Here is a 13,331-nt window from a genome sequence, read left to right on the forward strand (position 1 = left end):
TGCTTCAGCTCTCAAGGAGCGTGTCTCCTCAAAGGCCTTCCTGTGTAGCCCTCGGGAAAGTCAAGCATGCTTTTAAAATAGCCGGGGATAAGGACAGGGCAGCTTGGCAGGCTGCAGTCCATGGGGCCCCAAAGAGCCAGACAAAGAGTGACTGACAGAGAACAAGGAATACCAATCACTGCTTCCCCAGCATCGTTCCAGGTCCTGTGAATGTAGCAACTCAATTCTTAAAACACCCCCATGAGGTAGGAACTATTATTATCCCCATTGGAAAAGTAAAGTAAACAGAGGCACAGAGAGGGTGGGTATCCTGTAAGGTCACACAGCTGTGAGCAATGGAGCTAGTGATCAGATCGTATGGCCACTCTGTCCTGCTGCACTTGACAAAGCCGGGTCGAGCCCCTAGAGGGTGCGCGGCAGACATCTGTTGACTGCACACGTGCATGGGGTCTGAGGGCAGAAAGCAAACGAGCGAATTGCCAAGCTTGTAAGAGAGGAACTTCGATGTTCTGCATCAGAGCCCGGGTGCCTGACCGTGACAGATGGGTGCACAGATTCCACACAGCCACGCAGGCTCCTGTTCTAATGGTCTAGCCACTTCTGATCCCCACAAAGAGAACAGTTACCGCATTCAAGATGTGCCAGCCTTACACGTTCGATTACACATTCTCTGCAAGTCCATCGAGTGTGCCAAGTCGCTTCAGTCGTGTCTGATTCTTTGTGACCCCGTGGACTGTAGCCCGCCAGGCTCCTCTGTGGGGTTCTCCGGGCAAGAATACTGGAGTGGGTTGCCACACCTTCCTCCAGAGGATCTTCCTGACCCAGAGATCGAACCCTCATCTCCTGTGTCTCCCGCACAGCAGGTGGGTTCTTTACCCGCTGAGCCACCTGGGAAGCCCCCATGTCCATCAAGTAGCTCCAGTTGTTATGTCCACCTTCAGAGGAGGACACCCAGGCCCAGAGCAGCTGACTGACCAGCAGATGCCACACAGCTAACTCAGGGTTGTGCCAGTTCTCACACGCAGGTCCGTGCGACGTCAGGGCCAGGCCTCTCAGCCACTCGGGGCTCTCTGTGAATGCAGGGGCTCATGCGAGTTTTCACAGGAACCCCAATGAGCAAATTCTGAGTCCAGACAACCGCGTGACGGGGGGCCCGATTCACATTGCCTCGGCGAGCCTTCCCTTTTAAAAGCACGCCCTTTGACGCACCTGAGCTCTGCGAAAGTTCGCTGTTGATCTGCTTTTCCAGAAACCATCGGCTGGGGAAGTCCAGGTTCACGTGTGAGCCCAGAGGCCTCGTGGACAGCCGTCCCTTCGTTCGTCTGGATGAACACCCCCGGGAGAGATGCTGACACTCACGACCTCATCACAGAGAGGGCTCCTCCCGGGAAAGCGTGTCAGTGGCAGGAAGGACACCCAGAGGTACGCAGGAGATGTCTGGGGAGGGTGGCGGTGAGACGGGGGTGGCGTGTGTGCTGGAGGCAGGGCAGAGGTGGGGAAGGAGGGAGACGGGCCTCCGCCTGCCGCATCCAGAGCAGAGTTTGTCTGGTGGTTCGTATTTGGTTGGTTTTTCTGCCCATGATGTTGGTGGGGGATTTTATAATTGCCAAGAACAGGATGCCTAGCCCAAAAGAAAACGTTTTCTTTCACTTACTGCGGGTCACTCGTGTACCTGCTCTGTGTCTGCCAGGCGCTCACTGGGAGGAAGGTCAGTAAGCAGGTGCTTCGTAAATCAACAAGGCAATGGCAGGTCGTGCTTCCCGCCCCGAAGGGGTTGAACGAGGCACCTGGAGGAGCAGGCACTCAGGGGCCGCGCCTCTGGGGAGGGACCCTCTGAGCTAAGGCGAGGCGGAGGAGAGCCAGCTATTGGCTAAGGCGAGGCGGAGGAGAGCCAGCTATTGGCGATTTGAACGAAGAACTTTTTCCAGACGAGGGATTAGCAAGTGCAAATGCCCTGAGGCGGGGATGGACTGCATGCTAGAGCAGCAGAGAAGGCTGCTGCGGCAGCGGGATGGAAGGGAGGGAGGCGGGGTCAGGAGACCCTTGAGGAGGGAGGGAGGGCGTGAGAGGTCTCGGTCTGGGCTTTGTCCTCACAGCAGTGGGCAGCCACGGGCGGGCGAGGCGGGTGACGGCATCAGAGCACTCCAGGAGGCACAGGGAGTCTGCAGGGGGTCCAGCTGTCTCTCTGCTCCGTCACTTCACGGTCTCCAGGTGGCCGCCAGCTTTGAGGCCGAAGGATGCCTGTAAAGCGGTCAGGAAGCAGAGTCTTTTCCAGAAGCCCCCGCCCCACCAGCGGGCATATTCATGCCCTTAACCAGAACCAGGTCAGGCGAGCATCCTCGCTGTGAGGTAGGCTTGGGAGATGAAGCATCCAGTGAGGAAAACCGTCTGGCCCCTCCTGACCGTTAAAGCAAGTTAAAAATAATAGATGTGTAATTCATGATCCACGTGATTGTCCCCCAGGTAGTAGTTGAGCTGTATTCCATAGGCCCCAGACTCAGTGGCTGGAGGCACAGCCTCTGTGTGAGATGGATGTGGGTCCAATTCCTGTGTCTCTAAGCAAATAACACCACCGTTCAAACGGAGCACCCAGGCCGGGCACGTGGAGCCACGGCAACAAATGAAGATGCTCAGGGCGGGAAGGGGGAGAGGACCAGCCTTTGACTCAAGAGATCTCAAGCCACTGTACTCAGCAGTAAATCAGAGGCTTGTCCAAAGTTCCGGGGAAACGAGCGGGAGTGGGGCGCCGAGCCCCCACCCCACCGCCAGCCCACCCAGGCTCCGGTTGGTAGGAAGGCTCGGGGCCGGCTCCAGCGACGGGGTCGAGGGTCTGCTCCTCGGAAGCGGGAGGCCGGCCGGGCTGTGTGTTAGGAAGGGCACGTGCGCCCTCTAGTGGCGGCCTGGAGCTTAGCCCAGCGTCCTCCCGGGGGGCCAGAGCGGGTCAGCACTGGGCTTGACCCCCAGGCTCAGGGACCCCGGAGGAGAGGCACCCATGGTGCTGGTGAGAGCTAGCATTTGTGGGGCACTCAGGGTATCCCTCCATGCACCTTACAGGCATTGACTGTATCCTCTTGACAGCTCTGAGAGGCTGGTCCTTTTGTGCTTCCGTTTGAACGGTGATGTCATTTGCTTAAGAGAGACAGGCATCGGACCCACATCCATTTCACACAGAGGCTGTGCCTCCAGCCGCTGAGTCTGGGGCCTACAGAATACACTCAACCATTACCGCTGGGGGACAATCACATGGATCATGAATTACATGTCTATTATTTTTAACTTGCTTTTTCCAAAAACCTTGTCTGAGGCTTCTAGGGGACTTAAGTGGTCCGTGGATGGAGTTTGGGAATCCCTGTGGATAGACATGAAATGCTGTGTGCGTCTCTGCACATCTCCATGGAGAGAGGCCCTGAGCAGCTGTGAGATGGGCAGAAGGGCTGGGACCCAAAGAAGTCACAGGGCCTCTGTTTCATATTGTTTTGATGTTGTGTTTACCCCTTCCAGACTTGGAGGTGGGTGGGGATGGAACTGATTATGTTTGTCACGAAGGCTTGTCTGTGCCCTAATTGCCTTGTGATGGACTTGGGTCTTGCATAAACTGGCTTTTGTTTAGCTCTGGAAGCATCTTGATTTTGACAGCTAACCAGGGCCTCTCAGAAGCTGAGGAAGGCAAAAACCATTTAAAAACTTTTAAAATAATTTTGTTGACTTATTTTGGCTGTGCTGGGTCTTCGCGGCTGCACCTGCTTTACTCCGGTTGCAGTGAGTAGGGGCTCTTCTTCTTTGCAGTGCAGGTGTCTCATTGCAGTGGCTTCTCTCGTTGCAGAGCAAGGCTTCTGGGGCTCAAGGGCTTCAGTATTCATGGCTCCTGGGGTCTAGAGCACAGGATCAACAGCTGTGGCACACGGGCTTAGTTTCATGGGCATAGCTGCCCTGCAGCCAGTGGGATCTTCCCAGACCAGGGATCGAACCGGTGTCTCCTGCATTAGCAGGCAGATTCTTTACCACTGAGCTACAAGGGAAGGCCCTAAAATTTAAAAAAAAAAAAAAAAAAAGTAAAGCTAAAAGGGATATTAGGATTGTGGTAGATTTTAGGGTTTTTGTGTTTAGGTAATGCTTTTCATATAAAGGTCGGTGATTACTCATCTAAGATACAGATACTGTCAGAAGTCTAAATGGGGGTCTTCTCTGAGTAAACGGCCCAGAACAGTTGGCCCTCCGGCCTCTCTCCCCACACGATAAAGGGGACCAAGTAGGTGAATTGTATCAACCCAGATGCTGGCTTTGAGCAGAGCTAAGACAGCATCCACTGGTTTTCCGGTTTTTGGAGATGCAAGGCCACCTCCACTACAGACAAATGAGGTCCCTGGGTGGGGGCATCCTGGGGCCAGGGGCCAGGTGAGGGTGGGGAAGGCGAGGAGCAGGAAGCCGCTTGTCTCCCCACAGAGAATTCTCCACATCTAGCCTCAGAGCTTGGGTTTAGCTTAGTTCCGAGCCCCCAGCCCTCCTTCAAAGGACACATTGAAGCTCCTTCCAAAATTGGAAGAAATGACTTTGAATTTCCGCCTGTTTGAGCGATGACAGGAGGAGCGTGGGCTTTGAGTTGGGTTTGGGTTCCTGCCACTCTGGTGCTGCAATGACTTTGGGTTAACCTCTTTGAGCTTCTGATTCTTCCCCTTTGTGGCCGGGTTGATAACAACCCCTCCCCAGGCAGCTGGAGGAGAACGTGGAGTTCGTTCAGCTGACGTCGAGGGTGGGCCTGTGAGCGCCTGGTGCTTGGGGCCTGGGGGCCCTGGGATGCCGGTCCTGCCCTCCGGGTCCTAGGTAGTGTAGGGGACACAAGAGGCAGTGGCAGATGGGAGCAGGGGCTGAGAATAGGGCCGTGGGTCCCACCACCTGTGGCTCAGTGGACCAGCCAGAAAGGGGGAGTGGGACCATGGTGGGTGATCCCCACAGTCCTTTTTAGGCAGAGGGAGAGAGGCAGGCATAAACAGGGGTGAGGTTTAATGAGATGCATGCAGCTGACCTCACTCCTAAGTGTTAGTCACTCAGTCATGTCTGACTCTTTGCAACCCCATGCACTGCAGCCAACTAGACTCCTCTGTCCATGGGATTTCTCAGGCAAGAGTACTGGCGTGGGTAGCCATTTCCTTCTCCCTAGTATCTAGAAAGTCTATTTCCAGCCCCAGGCTGTACCTCAGGAGCCGTGCTGAAGATATTCATCTCAGGACTGTGTGTACACACATATAACAGGAAAATGTAGTGTCCATCAACAGGAGGACCGGCAAATGCCTTGTGCCATATTTGCAGTGAAACGGAACTACGGTTACATTTATTAATATGGACAGATCTCAAACCATCGTTTTAGAGTGAGAAAGTCATAGTCTTTTATTGTTATTTATGGATACAGTTTATTCATATGAAGTTCGAAGCATGAAAAGCAGTAACGTGTATCATTTACATATAGGAGCATATGTTTTATAAAGGTAAAGGCAACTATGGGATTGATGGATGATTCAGGAGATGCTACTGACATCTAGTGGCTGGAGGCCAGGGATGCAGCTAAACATCCTGCTGTGCCCAGCCAGCCTCCCGGCCAAGGATGCTGACGGTGCTGAGCTGGAGGGGGTGAGGTAGGGGCAGGCACTAGAAACCACTCAAAGAAGCTGACATGTCATTCAGGATGTGCAAATGGACTGTCACGGATGGGAAGCCTCTTCTAAAGGTCAGCTTCCCCGCAGTTCTGTCTGCAGAGAGACCTGAGCCCCGCTCCACAGTTTTTATAAAGGCCGCCATATCTCAGCCCAGCCAGCTGCCACAGGGCCAGAGCCAGTTGTGGGGGCCAGTCTGGAGCCCCTCCAAGGACTTCTGGGGACAAATTCCCTCACTGGCTTTCTCATCCCGCTGAGGGCTGATTTCACTCTTTAGTAAGTAATATCCTGTTAGGTCCTGACAGCTGGGCTGGGGTCAACCTTCTCCCCACCCCCCACATGACAGATGAGGAAACCGAGGCACAAAGAGGCAAGGCTTTAGCTGTAGGACACATCCCAATAGAAATGTGAGCTTGGGCCTGAGGCTCTGGAGTACTGAGCCGTCTCGACAGACACCACCTCTCAGGCCCGAAGTCTCCAGGGTCTGGATATTGGGACAGCGTGCTCTGAGCCAGGGGTTAGAGGAAGTGGGAGCAGATGAAAGCTGTATTTTTTTTGCATGAGCTGATGTGTGATCCTCACAATCACTCTGTTTACGGAATCCGTCTACACACGGAGCATTACTCAGTCCTCCCCGAAACATGTGTGAAAAGCTAAGCATCGCTATCTCCATTTCCCTTAAGGAAACAAGATGGAACCTGCCCCAGCATGGCCCGAGTAGAAAGGAGCAGAGGCAGGATTCGAACTCGGGGCTCGGGACGTGTCCCTGGCTCTGCCCTACTGCACAGCACTGCCTTCACTTCTCAGCTGTTTCAGTCTCTCTCATCCTCTCTTTCTAGGGCCAGTTCAGACATGGAAACCCCTGCCAATTCATTTTTGATATTTAAGGAAATGGAAGGGCCCAGGAAATCAACTTGAAAATTTCAGACTTTTAGCTGAAAGCATTTCAGAGGAACCGGCTGTGCGTGTGTGTGTGTGTGTGTGTGTGTGTGTGTGTGTTAAAAGAGCAGAGTTGAAACAGTGTTTGCTCAGAGGGGTGTGGAAATTTTTCCGGCGTTTCCTTGGTTACATGCTCTTCTAGGGTGCTAGGGATGGCTCCACCAAATCCCATTAGAAGTATTTTATAAATGTATGAATCTTTTTTACCTTAAACCCCCTCCACTCAAAAATCCATAGAATTGGAAATTGATCTTTGTTTACAGCAAGACCATTAACAGCTAATTCCTTCCCACAACCACCAAATCCATCTTCTCTTGGAGGCCAGAAAAAGCAGCGCCCGGGGTTTTGGTGGGCAGACGGAGGGGAAGCTCCTGCAGACACGCCGGGTCTGGCCCCTCGGGGTTGCCCTCACGTCACGTCTCGGACCCCAGCCGCCGTGATGTCACCCAATTCCACGGTGCAGAGCTCCCCTCGCGCTGTCTGCGGTCAGCCCAGGACCCAGAAGTGTCGCCCTTCCCGGGATCTGGTGTCCCGATGAAGTCAGATTTCCTGGGCTGTGGATTCAGTTACCGATAATTGCCTTGCGAACTGGCAGATGCAAAAATAAACATTTTCTGAGCCTGAAGGACACGGAGCTCTGGGGGTGGCCCACCAGGCGGGGCCGCGAGAGTGCTGCTGTGGAAGCCATCTGGGGGGAGTTGGGGTGGGGGGAATCGGGCCCCGGGCTCTGGGTCTGGAACATTCACGCCCTGGGAAACCCGGTCCCGGGTGAAGGGTGGTGTGCTCCGCTTTCCCTGACTTTTCACCTGCGGGGGAGGGAAAGATGCTCTGTTGGGGCAGGCCTGGGTCCCCGCGGGGCGGGGGCCTTCCAGAGTCGCAGAAAGGAGATACGGCAGAGGGAGAAACCCTGCCAGGACCGGCCGTGAGTCACTGTTTCCAGCACCTCCTGTCCCTGCTCCAAGTCTGCTGTCTCACGCTGTGGTTGCTCTGAGGGGTGAGGGCAGGGCCTGGCCTTGGGACAGAGGCGCATCCTGAGTTAAAGGGACCTGTGTTCTTCCCACGGGCCAGGTGTGGGGAGAGTAGCGAGACCCCCGCCCCCCCGCCAGACAAAGAGCTCTCATTGCATCTGAACGGAGAAGAGAATCCTAATTCCCACAAAGTCCTGCGTCATGTGGGCCCTGCCCAGCAAATACCCCCCCACCTGCCTTCTGGGCCCCTCAGCCCTAATATCACCCCTGCTGTTTCCCAGGTCCCCAGGCTCCTTCCCAGCACTGGACCTCAGGGTGTCTGCACTGCCTGTGCCCTCTGCCTGAAATGTTGGTCTCAGGTCTCTGCCTAGTTGTCACCGCCTCAAGGAAGCCCTCCGTGATCACTCAGTCTAAAGTACCATCCCCGCAGTTTCGTCCCATCCTTCTTACTCTGTGTTTCCCCTCGTAGCCTTTGAAGTTACCTGGTGTGATGTCACGTGTGGATGATTTACTGACAGTCTGTCTCCCCCTCTACAACATCAGCTATATGAAGGCAGGGATTTTTGCTTGTCTTGTTCACTAGCATGTCCTCATGCCAAGAACAAAGCCTGGCAGAGTAGATGCTCCATAAAGAGAGGACAAAGGTGTGAATGAGTGTTGAACACCTAGACACAATAGGAGAAGAGGTCATGGAGCTATGAGCTGGGCACCAGGGCAGATGCAGTTGTGCTCACCTTGGGTTGGGGAAGCTGACAAGGGGAGGGGGTGAAGATGCCATGAGGAGCCTGGGAGAACTGTTTCCCACCCGGCCCCTCTGCCTGCAGAGGAAGTGGTATTTTAGAGAGAAGTGTGAAGAGGGAAGTCTTTGGAGTCTGATTACTTAGGTTTCAATCTCAGCCTTACTCCTTCTCCTCTGTGTGAGCCTGAGCAAGTCAGACAGCCTCTCTGAGTCTGTTTCCACATTTGAAAATTGGAGCTAATAGCACCACCCAATAAAGGACAGAAATGGTATGGACCTAACAGAAGCAGAAGATATTAAGAAGAAGTGGCAAGAATACACAGAAGAACTATACAAAAAACATCTTCACAACCCAGATAATCACGATGGTGTGATCACTTACCTAGAGCCAGACATCCTGGAATGTGAAGTCAAGTGGGCCTTAGAAAGCATCACTACGAACAAAGCTAGTGGAGGTGATGGAATTCCAGTTGAGCTATTTCAAATCCTGAAAGATGATGCTGTGAAAGTGCTGCACTCGATATGCCAGCAAATTTGGAAAACTCAGCAGTGGCCACAGGACTGGAAAAGGTCAGTTTTTATTCCAATCCCAAAGAAAGGCAATGCCAAAGAATGCTCAAACTACCGCACAATTGCACTCATCTCACATGCTAGTAAAGTAATGCTCAAAATTCTCCAAGCCAGGCTTCAGCAATACGTGAACCGTGAACTTCCAGATGTTCAAGCTGGTTTTAGAAAAGGCAGAGGAACCAGAGATCAAATTGCCAATATCCGCTGGATCATCGAAAAAGCAAGAGAGTTCCAGAAAAACATCTATTTCTGCTTTATTGACTATGCCAAAGCCTTTGACTGTGTGGATCACAATAAACTGTGGAAAATTCTGAAAGAGATGGGAAGACCAGACCACCTGACCTGCCTCTTGAGAAACCTGTATGCAGGTCAGGAAGCAACAGTTAGAACTGGACATGGAACAACAGACTGGTTCCAAATAGGAAAAGGTGTACGTCAAGGCTGTATATTGTCACCCTGCTTATTTAACTTATATGTAGAATACATCATGAGAAACGCTGGGCTGGAAGAAACACAAGCTGGAATCAAGATTGCCGGGAGAAATATCAATAATCTCAGATATGCAGATGATACCACCCTTATGGCAGAAAGTGAAGAAGAACTAAAGAGGCTCTTGATGAAAGTGAAAGAGGAGAGTGAAAAAGTTGGCTTAAAGCTCAACGTTCAGAAAACTAAGATCTTGGCATCCAGTCCCATCACTTCATGGAAAATAGATGGGGAAACAGTGTCAGACTTTGTTTTCTTGGGCTCCAAAATCACTGCTGATGGTGATTGCAGCCATGAAATTAAAAGATGCTTACTCCTTGGAAGGAAGGTTATGGCCAACCTAGATAGCATATTTAAAAGCAGAGACGTTACTTTGCCAACAAAAGTCCGTCTAGTCAAGGCTATGGTTTTTCCAGTGGTCATGTACGGATGTGAGAGTTGGACGGTGAAGAAAGCTGAGCACTGCAGAATTGATGCTTTTAAACTGTGGTGTTGGAGAAGACTCTTGAGAGTTCCTTGGACTGCAAGAAGATCCAATCAATCCATCCTAAAGGAGATCAGTCCTGGGTGTTGATTGGAAGGACTGATGTTGAAGCTGAAACTCCAATACTTTGGCCACCTCATGTGAAGAGTTAACTCATTGGAAAAGACCCTAATGCTGGGTAGGATTGGGGGCAGGAGGAGAAGGGGACAACAGAGGATGAGATGGTTGGATGGCATCACTGACTCGATGGACATGGGTTTGGGTAGACTCCGGGGGTTGGTGATGGACAGAGAGGCCTGGCGTGCTGCAGTTCATGGGGTCGCAAAGAGTCGGACACAACTGAGCGACTGAACTGAACTGAACTGAACAAGTGGTTTGGGATGGCTCTAATAAGATCATACAGTTCGTGCACTTACCCGCGTGCCTGGCAGGTGCCTGAGAAGGACAAGAAACCCGCTTGGGAAATTGTCAGCAGGGTGGGAGTCTGGGAGTCAAAGCCTGAGAGCCCAGGTGAGCTTTGTGGAGGACTGCTTGCGACAGGGCAAGTGAACCAGCTGGAATCTCTTCCAGATCCAGCAATCCTAGAACTGTGTCCACGATCATGTCTGATCACTAGGAGAGCCAGGGTGAGTGTGCACAGCCCATGTTCAACAGTGACCCCTAGTGGCAAGAAGAATCAGTGCATGGAGTGCGTGGTTCCCTCTCACCAGTTCCCTTGTTCAGAAGTAGGGCTGGCCCCCTTCGGACCCAGTAAATCCCTGAGTTCTTAGACGATGGGAGTAGTGAGGAAGTTAGAGGCTCAGAGGAGCTGTTAGATTTCCTGCTAATGAAGCTCAGTTTATTTACTGAAAACGTGAAAGCAATAGGGAAGTATTTGGGTACCTCACAAAGATTATAGAATAAATCAGAGGTCAGCAAACTTGTATTAAAAGACATCCCTTATATGTGGAATCTAAAAAGAAATGATACGAATGAACTTACGAAACAGAAAGAGACTCACGGACTTAGAGAATGAACCTGTGGTTGCCGGGGTGGTGGAGGGGGAAGGGGTAGTTGGGGAGTTTGGGATGGACGTGTACACACTGCTGTATTTAAAATGGGTAGCCAGTGAGGACAGGGAACTCTGCACCATGTTATGTGGCAGCCTGGATGGGAGGAGTGTTTGGGGGAGAAAGGATACACGAATATGTATGGCTGGGTCCCGTCGCTGTTTACCTGAAGCTATCACAATGTCGTTTGTTAACCGGCTATACGTCAATACAAAATAAAAAGCATTTTAAAAGATTATATAATAAATATTTTAGCTCTGTTCCAACCAATGGGAGTTCTTTATTAATGATTATCTTCTCCTTGAGACTGATGGAAGCCGAATCACGGACGAGGTGAGAGGTGGGAAGCTTTCGCTCCTGTGATTTATACTCAGTTCAGTCCTTTTCATGCCTATATGTGTACACACACGCACAAGCTTAGGAATGTACTATTTGTGGTTGTAAAAATGGAGTTGCTCATCTTCTGCTCTGAGAGTCTGGAAAAGTTTACGGATATCAAATAGTGCCCGCTGGCATTGTCCAGCAAGACACATCACTTCCCAGAGAGCGGGCACTTCCCTTCAGTCTAGCCACGTGCTTACCATCCAGGCTCAAGCTGGCATCCGGATTTTCCACTAGACAGTCCGGTCTGCGTGCTCCAACAGCCAGCTCAGAGATCCTCCTGCCCTCAAAGCCACAGCCGAGTCCAGGGCCCCCGGGAAAAACCACCTAGTGAGTAGGGAGAGGAGTCTGGGTCACAGGCGAGGGAATTCCTCACATCCCAGTCCCCTCCTCCTCTCCGCACAGACGTGCTCGTTGTCTTAAGGGTCTTTCTTTAAAACTTTAAGCAGAGCTTTTAACCATGATGTGTAACATACGTACGTATTCTTTACATGCTCATAGATTTTGGATATAGGTATTTGGAAACAGTGGAGCTACAAAGATAGGCTTCAATTTTTATATGTTAAAGTATATGAAATGAGAATTAGCCTCCTATTTTGGTATAAGGGCTTCCCAGGTGGCGCTAGTTGTAAAGAACCCGCCTGCCAATGCAGGAGACTTAAGAGACGCAAGTTCAATCCCTGGGTCGGGAAGATCCCCTAGAAAAGGAAATGGCAACCTTCTGCAGTATTCTCGCCTGGAGTATCCCATGGACAGAGGAGCCTGGCAGGCTGTGGTCCATAGGATCGCACAGTTGGACATGACTGAAGCAGCTTAGCACCAGCACTACGTTATAAGGGTTTGATCAGAGAAAGAAAGTCAATAGGAGAGATTTCCCCTGGGAGTCTGACCTCATGCAAATGTGAGAGCCGGTTCAGCAGCATATGTGAGCCTGTTTCTTTGAACGTGAGGCTGGGTGTCAGCAGAGTAGCTGCCACAAAGGAAGGATGGATGAGAATTGGGGGCCCATGGGGACGAGCCAGAAGCCAAAAGGACAGACTCGAAACCTCACCCAAGCGACCTGCAGGAGAAGGTTCAGCACAGATGGGCACCTGCCCAGGATTTGGAGAAGCTGAAAGAAGATGGTGCAGGCGCTGGAGGCTGGGGGCTTCCTGCTGCCCCAGGCCAGCCAGGTGAGCCCACAGACAAGCGCCTGTGGGAGCGGCCACGACAACGCCCCCGGCACCCACCCTCCAGGCATGAAACCTGCAGCTCTGCTTCTCCGCTTCTGTCTTCAGATCTTGCCTCAAATGTCTCCTGTGGCCCATGCTAATCAGAAACTACACAGGGGAAGGAATTCTGGGAATTCCAACTTTGCTGGGATGACACAATCCAAACCCACCACAATTATGACATCAAAAAGTACATGGTTGTGAGTGAATTGATTTGGGCTTTTATTAGAAATGTCCTTCCCAACTGTCAGTTTAAATGTAGACATTTAAAACTTTTATGAGAAAGTTCTGGTATCATGGGAAAGACTCGGAGGTCAGAAAAGCTAGTTTGTTTTTTAGAGTTACTAGCTGTGTGACCTAGAACAAGTTACTTAACCTCTCTGAAATGGCATAGCTTCACTTGTAAAATGGGGGTTAAAAGTACCTACTGCAGATAGATGTTATATACAAGATTTAGTAGCTTCTGAATTCATCAGGGCACATGACAGTATGTCATATTGTGTGGTGCCATCTTCAGGTTTGTACCAACCCATCTGAGTCTCTCGCTGAACTGTGAATCCGTGAAGTCCAGGGTGATAATTAAGTGACCAGCATGAATGAATAAACGTACTATATCCCTGGGTACTAGGCAGAATAGGTGTAGTTGCTCCCGTTTAAAAATAACGAACTAAACTTCAGTAGTTTGTGAATTAAGTGTCTTAGCCAGGACTCGATGCCTGACCTTCTAATATCTAACCCAGCGCCCTTTACAACACAGCCTCATGTCTGTCCTGCATACTGGGACATTCTGGGCATACTGTGAGGAAGTGGCTTTGTGTTCAAAAGCAGTTGCTTTGCTTTTTCTTTTATTTCCCCC

At 51.4% G+C, this 13,331-nt stretch overlaps 1 long non-coding RNA gene across 1 annotated transcript in view; it reads left to right on the plus strand.

Annotated features, from left to right (window-relative positions):
• LOC145533256 (uncharacterized) overlaps nucleotides 1-13,331 on the plus strand; it is a 62,836-nt gene that overhangs the window by 16,851 nt on the left and 32,654 nt on the right. Inside the window, exon 2 of the long non-coding RNA XR_014073947.1 lies at nucleotides 1,250-1,422. This is a non-coding gene — a long non-coding RNA (uncharacterized LOC145533256). The remainder of the gene's footprint in view (nucleotides 1-1,249; nucleotides 1,423-13,331) is intronic.

This window comes from Giraffa tippelskirchi, chromosome 13, assembly GCF_054371585.1.
Source record: "Giraffa tippelskirchi isolate mGirTip1 chromosome 13, T2T-mGirTip1v1.2.pri, whole genome shotgun sequence".
Lineage (NCBI taxonomy): Eukaryota > Metazoa > Chordata > Mammalia > Artiodactyla > Giraffidae > Giraffa > Giraffa tippelskirchi.